This window comes from Manacus candei, unplaced genomic scaffold (assembly GCF_025592945.1).
Source record: "Manacus candei isolate 608988 ecotype Guabito, Panama unplaced genomic scaffold, ASM2559294v1 h1tg000002l, whole genome shotgun sequence".
NCBI classification, from domain to species: Eukaryota; Metazoa; Chordata; class Aves; order Passeriformes; family Pipridae; genus Manacus; species Manacus candei.
The window spans coordinates 5,335,759-5,348,507 of record NW_026138050.1 but is presented as its reverse complement, the minus strand read 5'-3'; the positions used below and the strand labels follow the sequence as shown (position 1 = coordinate 5,348,507).

The window sequence follows — 12,749 nt, the reverse complement described above, 5'->3', positions numbered from 1 at the left end:
TCCACATTGGCTTTAAGAAAAAGCCCCAAATTTTCTGTGTGGCTTTTCCCCCTGTCTCTCAGTGAAGCATTACTAATTCATGTTACATTTTTTTGTTCATTCCAGTTCATATCTTAACAAAACAGCCATAAAATAGCATCGTATTGCATAGCCAACACATCCTCTTTTGCACTGGAGCTCTTACATGTGGTGGTGAACAGAGTAATACATTCATTTTAATGAGGCTGTCTTGGGAATTAAGTGTATGTCACTTATTGATCTTGCTTTTCTCCCCATTTATTTTGAAATGCTGTTGTCTTTATTTTCAGCAGGTAAAATCTGAAGTGTTGTTGCAAATGTTGACTTTCTTCTGTGCTTTAGACTGTAACCAGCTCCTCAAAGCCAGGGCTTGTGGGGTCCTTGGAGCTGCTGAGTTAAAGGTAACCTGTCCTTCTGCAAACTATGTGAAAAGAGCCAGCCACGAGGACCAGATGGGAAATAACCTTCAAAGCTGGTCAGGTTTTCTGTGGCCATCTGAGAGCCCCTTATATCTGATGGCGGGATCATGCCTGGAGACCTGGCAGACGCACTCAGTGGGTAAACCTGGAGGTGAAGTGACATGCCCAGGGTTATCTGGGGTGTTGGTACCAGAGCCTTGATGGGACCAGATCCTTCAACACCTGCTCCTGCACTACCCACAAGACTTATTTCCTTTCTTTGTCCTTAGTTTTGCAGCGCAAGGAAATTTTTGTTTAATTTTAAATGTTCTCCTAAATCTCGGTGACGGCAGATTGACGCAAGCGTGTGCTGGATCAGGGCCTGTTCTCTTATGCATATGGATGCGTACACAGCTGTAAGCGTTTTCTGTCTTAAGGCTTCTGCAGTCCAAGGGAGAGATCTTCCCTCCCTGCCCATGGGTGTGTCCCCTCTCCCCTTGCACCAGGGCCAGCAGCACTGGGTGCCCTGGTCTCCAGCGTGAGAACACAGGGCTGAATTTGGGTAGAATCCCTGATTGTTTCATTCAGTCATTGCCCATTGAGTTCACTAGTGAAGTCTGTGCATGTGTGCAGCCTCCTGGGACACTTGGGAGCTGGGCATGGCAGTAGGGGGAAAGCCCCAGAGTGTTGTGGTAGGATCCTCCCCAGACCACATGAACTGAGAAATTCCTCTGAGCCTGATGTTCTCGGAGGTTTTGGTGGTGTCTCAGCATACTGGCAGAGAATTATGTTGGCTATGTCTTGTCTGCCAGAGCTGGCCCAGGATCTTGCTTTTACGGGTGTTGCCACCAGCTAAAATGTGGCAGCTGTGTCGGGGGAAGAGCAGCAGCTCCCAAAAAAGGGTGACACGAATGGCAAAGCAGGTTATGTTCATCCCAGCAAATGCAGATGGGAAAGTCCAGGCTCTTCATCCCTTTTCACATGTGGTATCCCCTCAGCCATGCTGTAGCCCTGATGCTTGCTCAGGAAATTGAAAGGTTCTTCTTCATCCCTGTACAGCATCTGAACTTTCCCAGGGGTCTCCATCCATTTACCAGCATGGATTGTACCCATGAAGCTCTCGGATCACGCTGGATGCAGCCTGGTGAAATTGCAAGGGAGAATATTAAAACAAAAGTGGTGGAGAGAGCAAGTCAGCCCAAGTCTGTTTATGGTGATTCCATCTTATTTAAAAGGGATAACAAAGTATAAACCATTTAAATATTTCATCTGCAGAAGAGCCCTGAATGAGTTTGTACTACATGTGCATGTGTGAGGAATGAGCAGGGATGGCAGCAGGAGCACCAGCAAGCAGCAGCCCTGCTTGGGCCCAGGTGCATATGAGGGAAAGTGGCTGTGCTGGTTAAAGTGTTTTATTTAAACAGGGAATTCGTATTTTACCCTTTAGTCGGTGAAAATTATCCTTGTCTTAACAGGTTGGATCTGACTATCTGGAGATGAGGGCCTCATCCTGCTCCTCGGTGCTTTCTGCCTGCTGGGTGCCTGGAGGATGCTCAAAATAGCCCCATATCAGAGCTGTGCCTGCCCAACCTTGTGGAGAGTCACGAGGTCACTGGTGTAACTGGGAGGAGAATTTGTCCTTCTAGCTTTAAAAATAGCTGTATTTTCTTTAATGGCATTTTCCTTGGGGCAGCCAGGAGCTCGCAGGAGTGTGCAGCCCAGCTGAGGTGCTGTTGAGCAGGAATGGCCGCCAGGACAACACATTTCATCCCATTTCTAAACCACATTTGTCTCTAAAAATGTACTAAACCAAGAAAGATTCTGGGTTTCTTCTTCCTCCTAAAATTTTTAATTTTACTGGCTTCTTATAGTCAGGTTGATGAGGTTTCCTCTGCGGAAAATGCTCCCTGGTGTTGCTAAATAGGATTCCATAATCTCCAGCAGCTGAAGTGTTTAGTTAGGGTCCAAGGGTGGGGGTTTTTTATCCCAATTCTGTCCATCCTTACCAAAGCCTGGGGTTTCTAGTGATGAGTGATTTGGGGCTTATCTCTGGGAAGTGCCGTGAATGCCAGGCCCGTGCTTACACGAGGAGGGAAATGTATGAATTTTTCCACATCAGTGGGAGCTGAAGATTTTGCTAAAGGTGTCTCCAGCTGCAAGGAGTGAGATATGGCTCTTCTGGAGAGCTCCAAAAAGGCAGAACTGAGTAGAAAATTTAAATGTGGATTTAATGCCTCGGAAAGCCATCTGTAAGGGAAGGTGCAGGTGCTGGCCAGCTCTTGGCCTTGCAACAGGTAACTCGGGCCAGTGAATGGCGAGGCTGCTGAAGCACAGTCACAGTGGCTTTAATCTGACTTGGGAGATGTTCATTAGGCAGCCCTGGGCTGGATCTACTGAGTTGTCTCAGGGCTGTGGTGCATCCCCTGGGGCCAGTGCTGTCTCTGTGAGTGCCTCTCCCTGTATTGGTAGCTCAGGGTCCTGCTGGGTCAGCTGCTTCTGTCTCCATTTTTATATGTAAAAGCTGCATTAAAGGTTGTCAGAGCCTGGAATGGGGATGGGCTTGAGACAGACTGACCTCAGCCAGGGCAGGGATGGCCGGGACACAGGACATGGCTGCTGTCAGTACATGCTAAAGGAAAAGCAATAAGTAAAATCAAGCCTCTGTTTGTTGTCCTGAAGGTCTGTCAGCTAATTAGGCAGATGGCTGAATGTCTTATTAGATGATACTACCTAGTGCTTTTGTAGAGTCACAGGTAGTAACTTGGTTAAACCCCGGCTCTGTGGTGACAAGGGACTGAGAACAGCACCTCCTTCTGCCAGTGATTTGATTTTGGTGTGGAGGCTGTGCTGGGTGTTCTGGTATTGAGGGCAGATCTGTGCCTTGGAGAGCTCTGCAGAGCAAACCCACGCTGGGAAGGAGCATCACCCCTGCAAGCACAGGGCTGAGAACCATCTGTGCTCACCCAGCCGTGGGCAATGGTCGTGGTCACGCTAAACATCTGCTGTGACCCCTCAGCACAGCAGAGCCCTGTTTTTGGGGTCCCCAGCAGCCTTCTGTGCCCCCAGCCTTGCCTGCTGCTGGGTGCTCCCTGTGAGCATCACATCAGCTCTGCCCTCGGCCTTGCCCCCTCCTCACACCCCACAAAGCTGCCGTGTGGTTTTGGTGCCCTGCATGTAGCTAATGTCAATTTGTAAGACAATACTTCAGAATTACTTAGTGAAAACACAGACAGCATTGTACAGCTGGTAGCAACATTGATTGAAGTGATATTTAATCCAAGGAAAATACATGATACATAGTGTAGGATTCCTCGCTTATCCATCGTATAATGCAGTTCATGGGGATTAAATATCCCTTCTGTAAAGTTGGTTGAGATCAGTGTTGTTATTTGTTTTGCAAATGATCCTGACAGGGATGCTGAGAGCTATTGATTACCAATGGTTCTTTAAAAATTACTATTATACTGCAAATTATGAGCCTTGGGGGTATCCAGTTATATGATAATGGAAAGGCATTGGTGTGTAATGACACATGCATCATAACAAATTTGCTCTTCTTATATAATGGAGATTGAAAGGGACGTGATTTATGACCAACAGGATTAGCTGCCTGCCATGATACACCCAAGGTAACATGACTGAATTGTCTAGTTGTTCATCGTGGCAAGAAGTACTGATGATTAGGAGAACAACTTAGAAAAAAAAATAGAAGAAAAAAAAAGCCCTTGTTCTGAGCAAAATCTCCTCTATCTTCTCCTTTAAAATATGTAAACTACTCTTCTAATTCATAAATAGCTAAAATCCATCCAACACTCTCCCGGGAGCATCCACAAAGCACTGCAGAGGTGAAAACCAAGGCTGCCAGTCTTAGTGGAACTCCTGGGTTTGCCTGGAAAGCCTTCAGAGCTTTCTGGCCGTGGCTGTGATGGAAGTGCAAACAAGAGCCCTGAATCTGCTGGGAATTTCAATGTGTGTGTGCCCTTGAAGCCTGTGGAGGACACTTGTGTTGAGTTGTGTGCTCTCATTCCTGATGATGAACGCCTGATAACACAACTGCTTGTCTTCCAGGCTCTCCTGGTGTTTCCCAGCTCTGCAGCTGAGGACTGAATACTTGATGTGTTTGAGAGGAGCCAAAGGGTTGCTTTGGGCTACGGTGGCTTGTGCAGTGCCATAGGAGCCTTCCCCACCTTGGGGACAGAGCTGGGTGCTGCCACCTTGCCCTGCCATGCTGGGGTGGCACAGAGGGCTGGTAGGAGGATTTTACACCTGGCCTGTGATGGGTAGGGCATTCAGGAAGGTGTGTGGTGTGAAAGTTAACTCAGATGCTTTTTTTCTGTGGCTGTCCTGTGCTCTAGGCATGCTGCTGCAAATGCCAAACGCCAGCAACCCAAACAAGCCTTTTCCTCATCATGCTGCTGACCCACAGTGGAGCCCACAGATGAGCCCTGTGCTCGTTTATTTTGTGCTGCTGCAGCAGGAACACTTGCATAGTAATTTCTTTAAAGACACTTAGCACTTGATAACAAGGCACTTCAGATGAGGGAAGAAGGAGGTATGTGCTTGTTCAGGTATTATTCTGCGTGACAGCTAAAGATCCAGCTCCCATGAATCCCACTAGGTCACTTGGAAATAGGATGGAGGAAGGTTGATAGAAAAAGGGAACTCTGAGCTCGCACACACTAGCAGTCTATGTCTGGGTGCATCCCTGAGCACGAGCAGCACTGTGCTGTTACCCACCTTATCCAAAGGAATTATTCCCCCTGCCTGAAAGTGGTGCCCTGGGATGAGGCTGCCAGGCCTGTCTCCTTGATGGAGGCTGGGGATGTCTGAATGCCAGTGAGGAGCAAGGGCTCCTTGAAACAGCACTGTGGAAGCAATTTGCAATATAAACACCAGCGCAGAGTAAAATTCTCCTCCTTGTGGAAGTGCTGCCCCTTGACTTGCAATGAAGTAATTATTTGTTGTGCTGGTTTCTCAGCCCAAGTCCTCTGCAGGTCACCACATGCTCTACCCCATCTCACTGCCTGTTCCTGCCCGTGCTGTGGTTCAGGGGTAACTCACAGCTACAGAGATGCTGTTTGTCATCAGGGAAGGGGTGTGTGCAGAGGGGGCTTTGGTTTTTCAATAAAAATGAAATCCCAGGGTTTTGTTAATACTTCACATATGAGATTCTCTGCTTGTGGAGACAGAGAGCTTTCCTGAGGAATTGCAGTTTCAAGACTGTGAAGGAGGATGAAACACAGAAGAGAAGATCACAAGGTGGGGCTCAGAAATACTGACACAAGGGATTTCTGGAACTCTGCAGCCCAGTTTGTCCCTTGAGGCAGGACTTTTGCCAGTGGTGAACCAGGCTGGTGTTGGCTTGGTCTAGGCGAGTCTTAGAATGCCTCCCAGGAGGGATGGAGATGGTGGGTTGACTGCTCAGGTCCCTGCATCCTTGGGGGAACAGAGGGATTTCGGGGTCACAGGTTTCATCCTGTGACTGTGGACCCAGCACAAGATCCTGTGGCACTTCAGAAAGGCAGGGGAGGATCTGAGCTGGAGAAGTTGCAGGGGGTGTCTGGCTGTTCATTTTCTTTATCGTGCCCAGCTGAAGCTGGATCAGTGTACAGAACTGGACAGGAGATGCCCTATCCAGAGCATGCTTGACCTCTGCAGAGATGTGCACAGATGTGAAGTGCTGGGGAACGAGGTTTCTCCCCTCATTACCTTTGTTGGTGACCTAACCTGGTCTCTGATCCAGACCCTCCCAGGTGAGAGAGCTCTCTTGCAAGAACTTTTTGAATAGTGAAAACTTCACAGCGACTCAGGGGAGGCTGGAGATGGAAAAAAAGAGCCCTTGTTCCTCCCAGCTGCACTGGTTTGGGTGGACCTAAAAGTAGCAGGTATGAATGCTACTGGCACTGTCATTACCTTAATGCTTTATGTCACTGCTGGAGTGGGACATTGTCATATATATGGATTCTGGGAGGTCTTTTGATCCATCATTGTATCACATTTTATGACAAAAATCAGTCTAAAATGATTGTGATTGGAGCTGTGTCCTTCAGCCCAGTAGCTGGCTGTGTAAGTAAGTCACCGAGTCAGTGTGCACAGCAGCAAAGTAATGCATAATTCAGGAGGGACCTCTGAGTGACACAGGGGACAGAGGGGCCACACAGCTGTCACTGTGTTGTGTGACTCAGGTTGGCTGGGTGAAGGTGGGGAGTCCCCTCTGTCCTCTGGATGCTCTAGGCAGAACCTGACTGTCCTTAGAGGGACCAGTACCACGGGGATTGGGTTGCATGAAGGTGCCACAGACTGGGGCAGGATTTGCTTCTCTTTGGAAGAGTTTATCTGGAAAATGTGGATATACAAGCATTTCTAGGGTATCTCCCAGAGTACCCCATCCTGGACCATCGCCTCTCCTTACACAAGCACTCAAGGATGTGTCAAGCAACCCCTTCCTGCTCTGATAGCATCTCCCTTACTGGGGCAGAGTGAGATGGGCAAAGTGGGCCTCAGAGGCAGCGGTTTAGAGAAGCTTGTAGGAGGTTTGATCCTGCCTTAGGAAAACTTCCTCCTTCTCCTGTGTGCTAGCGTTGATTTTCAGTTTATTTCTCTGCTGTTGTAATGAAAGTCACAGTGCTACACAACTGCCGAGATCCTGACATCGGAAAGCAGCAGCCAGCATGAGCTGTTTCTCTGGAAAAAAGGATCCATCCAAACGGTTCCTTTATGTCATGCTCTAATTTTGCCGCTGCTGGTTTATTTTTGTTTTTGGCTTCTTTTATTCACGGTATTCTTAAAACTTCCCTTTCAGGGCTTAACAGCTTAACCATTTCAAAATCATGCCAAGCGGAAATGTAGCATACGATTTTCTCACTAAACATTGTGCTGATCGCTCAAATGTATTCTGGATTTGTAGAAAAGCTGCAAGAAAATGGGATGAAAAAGGGTGAGAATTAGCACTTAGATGAAGAGCCAGGTCTTTGCATGCTCAGGAAAGATCTGTGGAAGCAAACAGTGTCCCTTGTCACCTTCTTGCTCTGCAGCATCCCGTATTGGCATGGCTTACAGCAGGATTGGTGGGCAGGCGGGTGGTGAAGCACAGATTTCAGTCCTGAGGCTGGTACAGTCTTTACACATGAATCTTGGCCCTGGTTGTTGGTCCCTGATACCTGTATTATGTTCCAGGCTCTGCTGCCAGATTCCTCTGTGGGTTTCAGCAGCTCCATCAGTCTCTTGAGCCTCCCTCTTTTCCATAGGAAAGGGATTATAGTACCAAAAATAGCCTATTTTCCAAGGTGGGCCTCTTTGTGACTGTCCTCTGTGAAATACCTCTTTCTCCCTGTTCCTCCAAGTGAAATAAAAAGGAAATGTGATTCACCACCAGTGCTGATGTGCTGAGCCAGAGGGAAAGCTGCTGGTGTGTGAGGGATGCTTTGTGCCTGCACACGTGCCCTTCTGACACGTGAGTCTCTGCTGGAGCCAGTGGCTCCCCACTCTGCTTGTCCTGCTGAAGAGCTGGAGGATTCAGGGCAGAAATAGCCCTGTTCCTGGTGCTGATGGAGCACCTGTGATGGGAGCACCTGCTTCTGGGAGGCGAGCTGAGTGTTACCTGGTCACATGGACAGTTCTGTCCCATGAGAACTCATTTGGGATGGGCCCATTGTGACTTTTGTGCAGCTCATGCTCCTGTGAGATTTTAAGGAGCTGAGTTTTCCAAAGGAGGAAGAGAGCAAGGAACAGATTCGGAAATGCAGACTTCTCTTGGAGTCAAGTGGGTTATCGCCATCTCATGACTGCTGCAACACAGGTGGCTGTGCAAACCTGCTCTTGCTGTGATGACAGGGGTGCAGACTGAAACAAGAGAAGACAGCTCGGTGTTGCAGAGCTGGGAGGTTGGTGGGAGTCCTTATTTTCAAAGATAAGGGTGACAGAGAGTTCTTTTTCTGCCATTTCTGGCTTTTTGTGGTTGATCACATTAGAAGACCTTTGAGATTCCTCACTACTTGCAGAAAATGCCCTGAGCTGCGGAGCTGGGCTGTGGATCACGGCAGCCTCGGTTAAGGATGCTCTGAGCTGGAATTTGCTCTTTTGTTACAGCTCTCAGGCTTTCAGGGTGAAGTGAGGGACAGCTGACGATTATTAGTAGCTTTAAAATTAATAATGCTCTTTAGAGCATTTAATCTTTCATTAATAATAAATACAATACATGCTGGGTTGTACCTAGACCAAGGAACATTCAGGTTCCCGCAGCACTACGGCTTGGGTGGTTGGGAGCTCTGTGTGGATGTGAGCAAGAGAATTTCCCGTATTGGGCCATTCAGGAGAGGATGTGGGGAAGGGCTTGGTTTGATTTCTGTAAGTCTCACCCGTGTAAATCCTGAACAGGGGTCAGGCAGGATCCTGTGTCCTGCCAGTGCCATGTGCCTTCAAAGCAGCTCCACATCCCTGCTTGCATCACAGACTGAGGGCTGAACATGGCCCTTGGTTTATTCGTAATAATCCTGAGGGAAGGTGGAACACATGGAGGTCTTTGGGCTTCAGGAAGAGGTGAAGAGCTTGGCATAGGTAGAAACCACAGAGTGATGGTGCAGATTGTGGCCATGCAATGAGAAGGTTGAGTGAGCGCACTCGCTGTTGAAAAACCTTGGGATGCAGGAGAAGGGAGTAGAGGGATTCCTCAATTTGCCTCCTCATCACTCCCAAGTAAATCCTTTCTGGCTGATGTGGTTGGCATATACAGAGCATCTTGGCTCGATGCTTCAGCGGATGATCTCCAGTTGGTGTGACTTAGCTCAAAGCTGGGACGTGAGGAGCATTAGGGAAGCTGGGGGCAAAATGTTGTGATCTTCAAGGAACAGCAATGCATTTTTCTGATGTTGTTCGTATGATAGGAAATTTCCCCCTCCTTTTTCAATTAACCATTGAGGGAGGAGACTTTCCTAGCTTGTAGGGGAACAAATCTGAAGAAATCAGTAACAGTCATGTTGTTGGAAAATGTCTGGCTCCACTTGAGTTGTTTTTCCACTGTTTGGATAAATAAGACAATAAGAAGAACTGCTGAGATAGTTGGCAGAGAAATGAATCCCCTGGGAGATCGGGACAACGTTGTTTATTGGTGGGACCTGCCTGTGCATGAGGGGTCAGTCCTGCAGTTCTGTAGAGAGAAGGGAAACAAACAGTCTCTGTTTTAGCACCGGATTCATTGCAAGGAGATATGCCAGGGAGCGTTAGTGCCACAGCCACCATGATCTTTTGCTCAGATTAGTTTTGTTTTTTTATGGCAAAAAAAAAAATAATGGCTGGTTCCCGTTAGATCAGATATGGACAAAATAATAGTGGTATCACAAAGATTGAGGTCTGTAAGATTAAAATGTGAAAGGGAGGAGAAATGATAGCTTTGGCCCTGCTTGCTGTTACAGCAGTCGTGTGGATAAATGACTCTATGCAGATAAGCAGGGCAAAAATAAAAGGGATGCTCAGGACGAGATGGCAAAAAAATGGGAACTAATCAGCAGATTCAACCACTGTAATAATGCAGTAAACATGGAAAATTACATTATATTAGCTCCTCTGCTTCCCACTGTATATATTAGCCACAATGTCATCGATAGGCGATTTGCTGTGAGGATGCAGCTCTGCAGATATTGGAGCTCCCCCCTCCTGGGGGAAGACATTAATGATGCTAAAGGGGAAAGTTGACTTTTGAACTGCGTAAGGAAGAAGTGGCTCGAATTGAACTGCAGAAAAGCTCTCAGGTCACCAAGTTAAAAATCTGCTCTCAGGAAAAGGACAGCCGGTCTGTTTGTCCCCAGTGCTCAGGCAGCAGTAGGGTTCGTGCTGAGCCACAGCTTAATTGCAGTCCTGGGATGTTCCCCTGGTGCAGGAGAAATTGGTCTGCTGCAGATATTTTTTATGTATTTATATATATATATTTATATATATTTTAACTAGTGAACTGATTTCCATTTTGTTCAGTTTCTCACAAAGAATGACAAGTAGTCGCTGCAGCCCTTTCCCCGAGTTCACGTAAAACCAGCATGTAACATTATTTGCAAATTAGCTTCATCTCTCTGGCTCCTGGTTAAAGAAGGAACTGCTTGGTCCAGCATTGCTCCCAAAATATCCATTTAAACCATGTAATGATTCTGACTCTCTCATGCATAGTAGATGAAAGACGCTCCGCGATTTATTTTTAAAGCTTTGAACCCCAAACATGGTCAATCATAGAAAAAAAGATTAAAAAAGGAGGAAGTCATGATAATGCAAAGCTGGGAGAAAAGCAGTCCTACACTTCACAGTAAAATCCGTTTTCTTTGCACTTTTTTATTAACAGCTCCAACTATGATCAGTGCATAAATCTACCTGCAACACAGGATGTTGGAAAATTACCGAGAGACAGCAACGTCCTCCCTGCTGCTTGGTGAGAAAAGAAGGATGCACCTTCAGGTATGGGCTGGAATATTGTTTTATCCTCTGTTCCCTGTTTGTGTTGCACTAAACCTGCTTGTTGCATTGATTAGAGGGGGAAATAAGGTGTTTGCAACAGGGAAACTTTGGAAGGGGTTCTCTAAACTCGTCTCAAGATACAGATGAGTCTCTGTGCCCAAGCAGCACAGGGCTCTGGAGGCTTTGTTGGTTCCACCTGACCGGGCAGAGGTGGTTAATGGTGGTGTTCTGTCCTGTGTTTGCTGTTGGTCTCACCCTGCCCCTGTGGAAGTTAATTATGCCCCTCTCGAGGAGAACAGCGCAGCACTGGGTGCTCCCGCGGCCTCCCGGGAGGAGCAGCATCGGGAAGCAGAGCACATGCTCTGCCATTCCCCGCTCCCCGGCTCACGTTGAACCGCGAATACGAAATCGCTGCTTCCCCGGCGCCGTGGCGGCTTCGTGGGGATCACAGGGAGGGCTGAGCAGGATGAAGCTGCATTGGCTGCTGCTGCTGCCGAACAGCCTTTTTAGTGCAGGAGCAGAGCTAGGCACTCCTCCTGGGCTTTCTTAATCCAGCCTCAATCCGTGCACTTCAAGCAGGAGCCTTGTTTTAGGGCTGTGCTGAGCACTGGAGTCTCCCAGCAAGCTGCTCTCGCGCCTGTAAGAGCCAGCCACAAGCCAAAAAGCCGGTTTTACTCTCCTTTGAAGAGGATGGAAATTGCTCCCTCTGAGCAGGGGAGAGTGGAGAGGAGCTGTGGTTTCCAGGATAGGAAAAGGGAGGGTTGGTGACTTTCTGAACGTGGATTTTTCTAACGTTTGTTTGACACTTTGGGCTCAACATGGACAAGCTGCTTCCCCTGAAATCCAGCATGGCAACTGGATTATAGCCGTCACATCTATCTCTCCAGGGAGGAAAAAAAAGGGTTTCCAGCCACAGAGACCAGTTTAAAACATGCCAGCCTTCTCCAGCACATTTCCCTCAGTATGTGTTCTGGAGCAAACAAGGACCTGAGGTCTGCTTAATTCTTGGCAACTGTTCAGTGCTGCTGTGTTGGAGATTGGGGTTTCTCACTTACCTGGCTGGGTTGGTTGCTTGTTTTGCCACCTGTGCAAGTGGTTTGAGGAAATATTGGGAATTAGCTTGTCTGTCATCTTGGTGTTTGTAGATGCTTGTCCAGTGGAAGTCACTGATTCCAGTCAAGCCCTTTCTTTTCATGGTGTCTGTCACTCCCATTTACATTTTCCCATTGCCACACTTGCTGCCTGCAGTGACCACTGAGGACAGATTGCTGTTGCTGGCTTTCACCTGGGGCCTCTTAGGACGTAGCAGTGTGTGTGAGCATTGAGATCCCCAGTTTGTAACGTGGGCTTCAGAGGAAGCCTGTGGTGGCACCTGATGTCCTGACATTTCTGTTGGAGTGTGGCTGTGCTGGTGGGTAAACAGGGTGGAGCGAGATGTGCTGGGGTAGGAAAGGAGCTGCAGATTTTGTGACTTGAACGGGTCTTTGTTTATTGATATGTGTGTGTTTCAAGGATGTGTTGGCCAGCACCAAGGTTTCCTCATCTGTAGGAAATACTGGCTATCTCAGGGAGGCAGCTTAGGTTGCGTTGTGGCTGCTGAGGGCTCTTGGTGTTGAGTCCTGTCTGGGTTAGTTATACAGGTACTTTTATATGCACCAAAGGTGAGAAAGCAAAATGGGGGATAAGTGTTAGAAGGGGGGTGGGTGACAGGGCTGCCCTCCTGGCACAGGGGGACCATTGTGCTGAGCTTTCAGCTGGTTTTCCAGCTTTCTGCCACTTCTGCCTTGGCTATGTTGCTCCATCAGCCCCTGTTTCACCACAGTGAGCTCTCCCTAGAGATAGTTTTTTCCTTTAGGCTCCCCTACATGACACACACAATGCACAAGTGCCGAAGCC

General features: G+C 47.9%; 1 protein-coding gene across 5 annotated transcripts in view; it reads left to right on the top strand.

Annotated features, from left to right (window-relative positions):
* The window catches only part of ELFN1 (extracellular leucine rich repeat and fibronectin type III domain containing 1), a 105,238-nt gene that overhangs the window by 11,635 nt on the left and 80,854 nt on the right, over positions 1 to 12,749 (top strand). For all 5 annotated transcript variants that reach the window (XM_051777163.1, XM_051777180.1, XM_051777147.1 and 2 more), the window contains exon 2: positions 10,741 to 10,853. The gene's annotated coding sequence lies outside the window, so the exon portion shown is untranslated. The remainder of the gene's footprint in view (positions 1 to 10,740; positions 10,854 to 12,749) is intronic.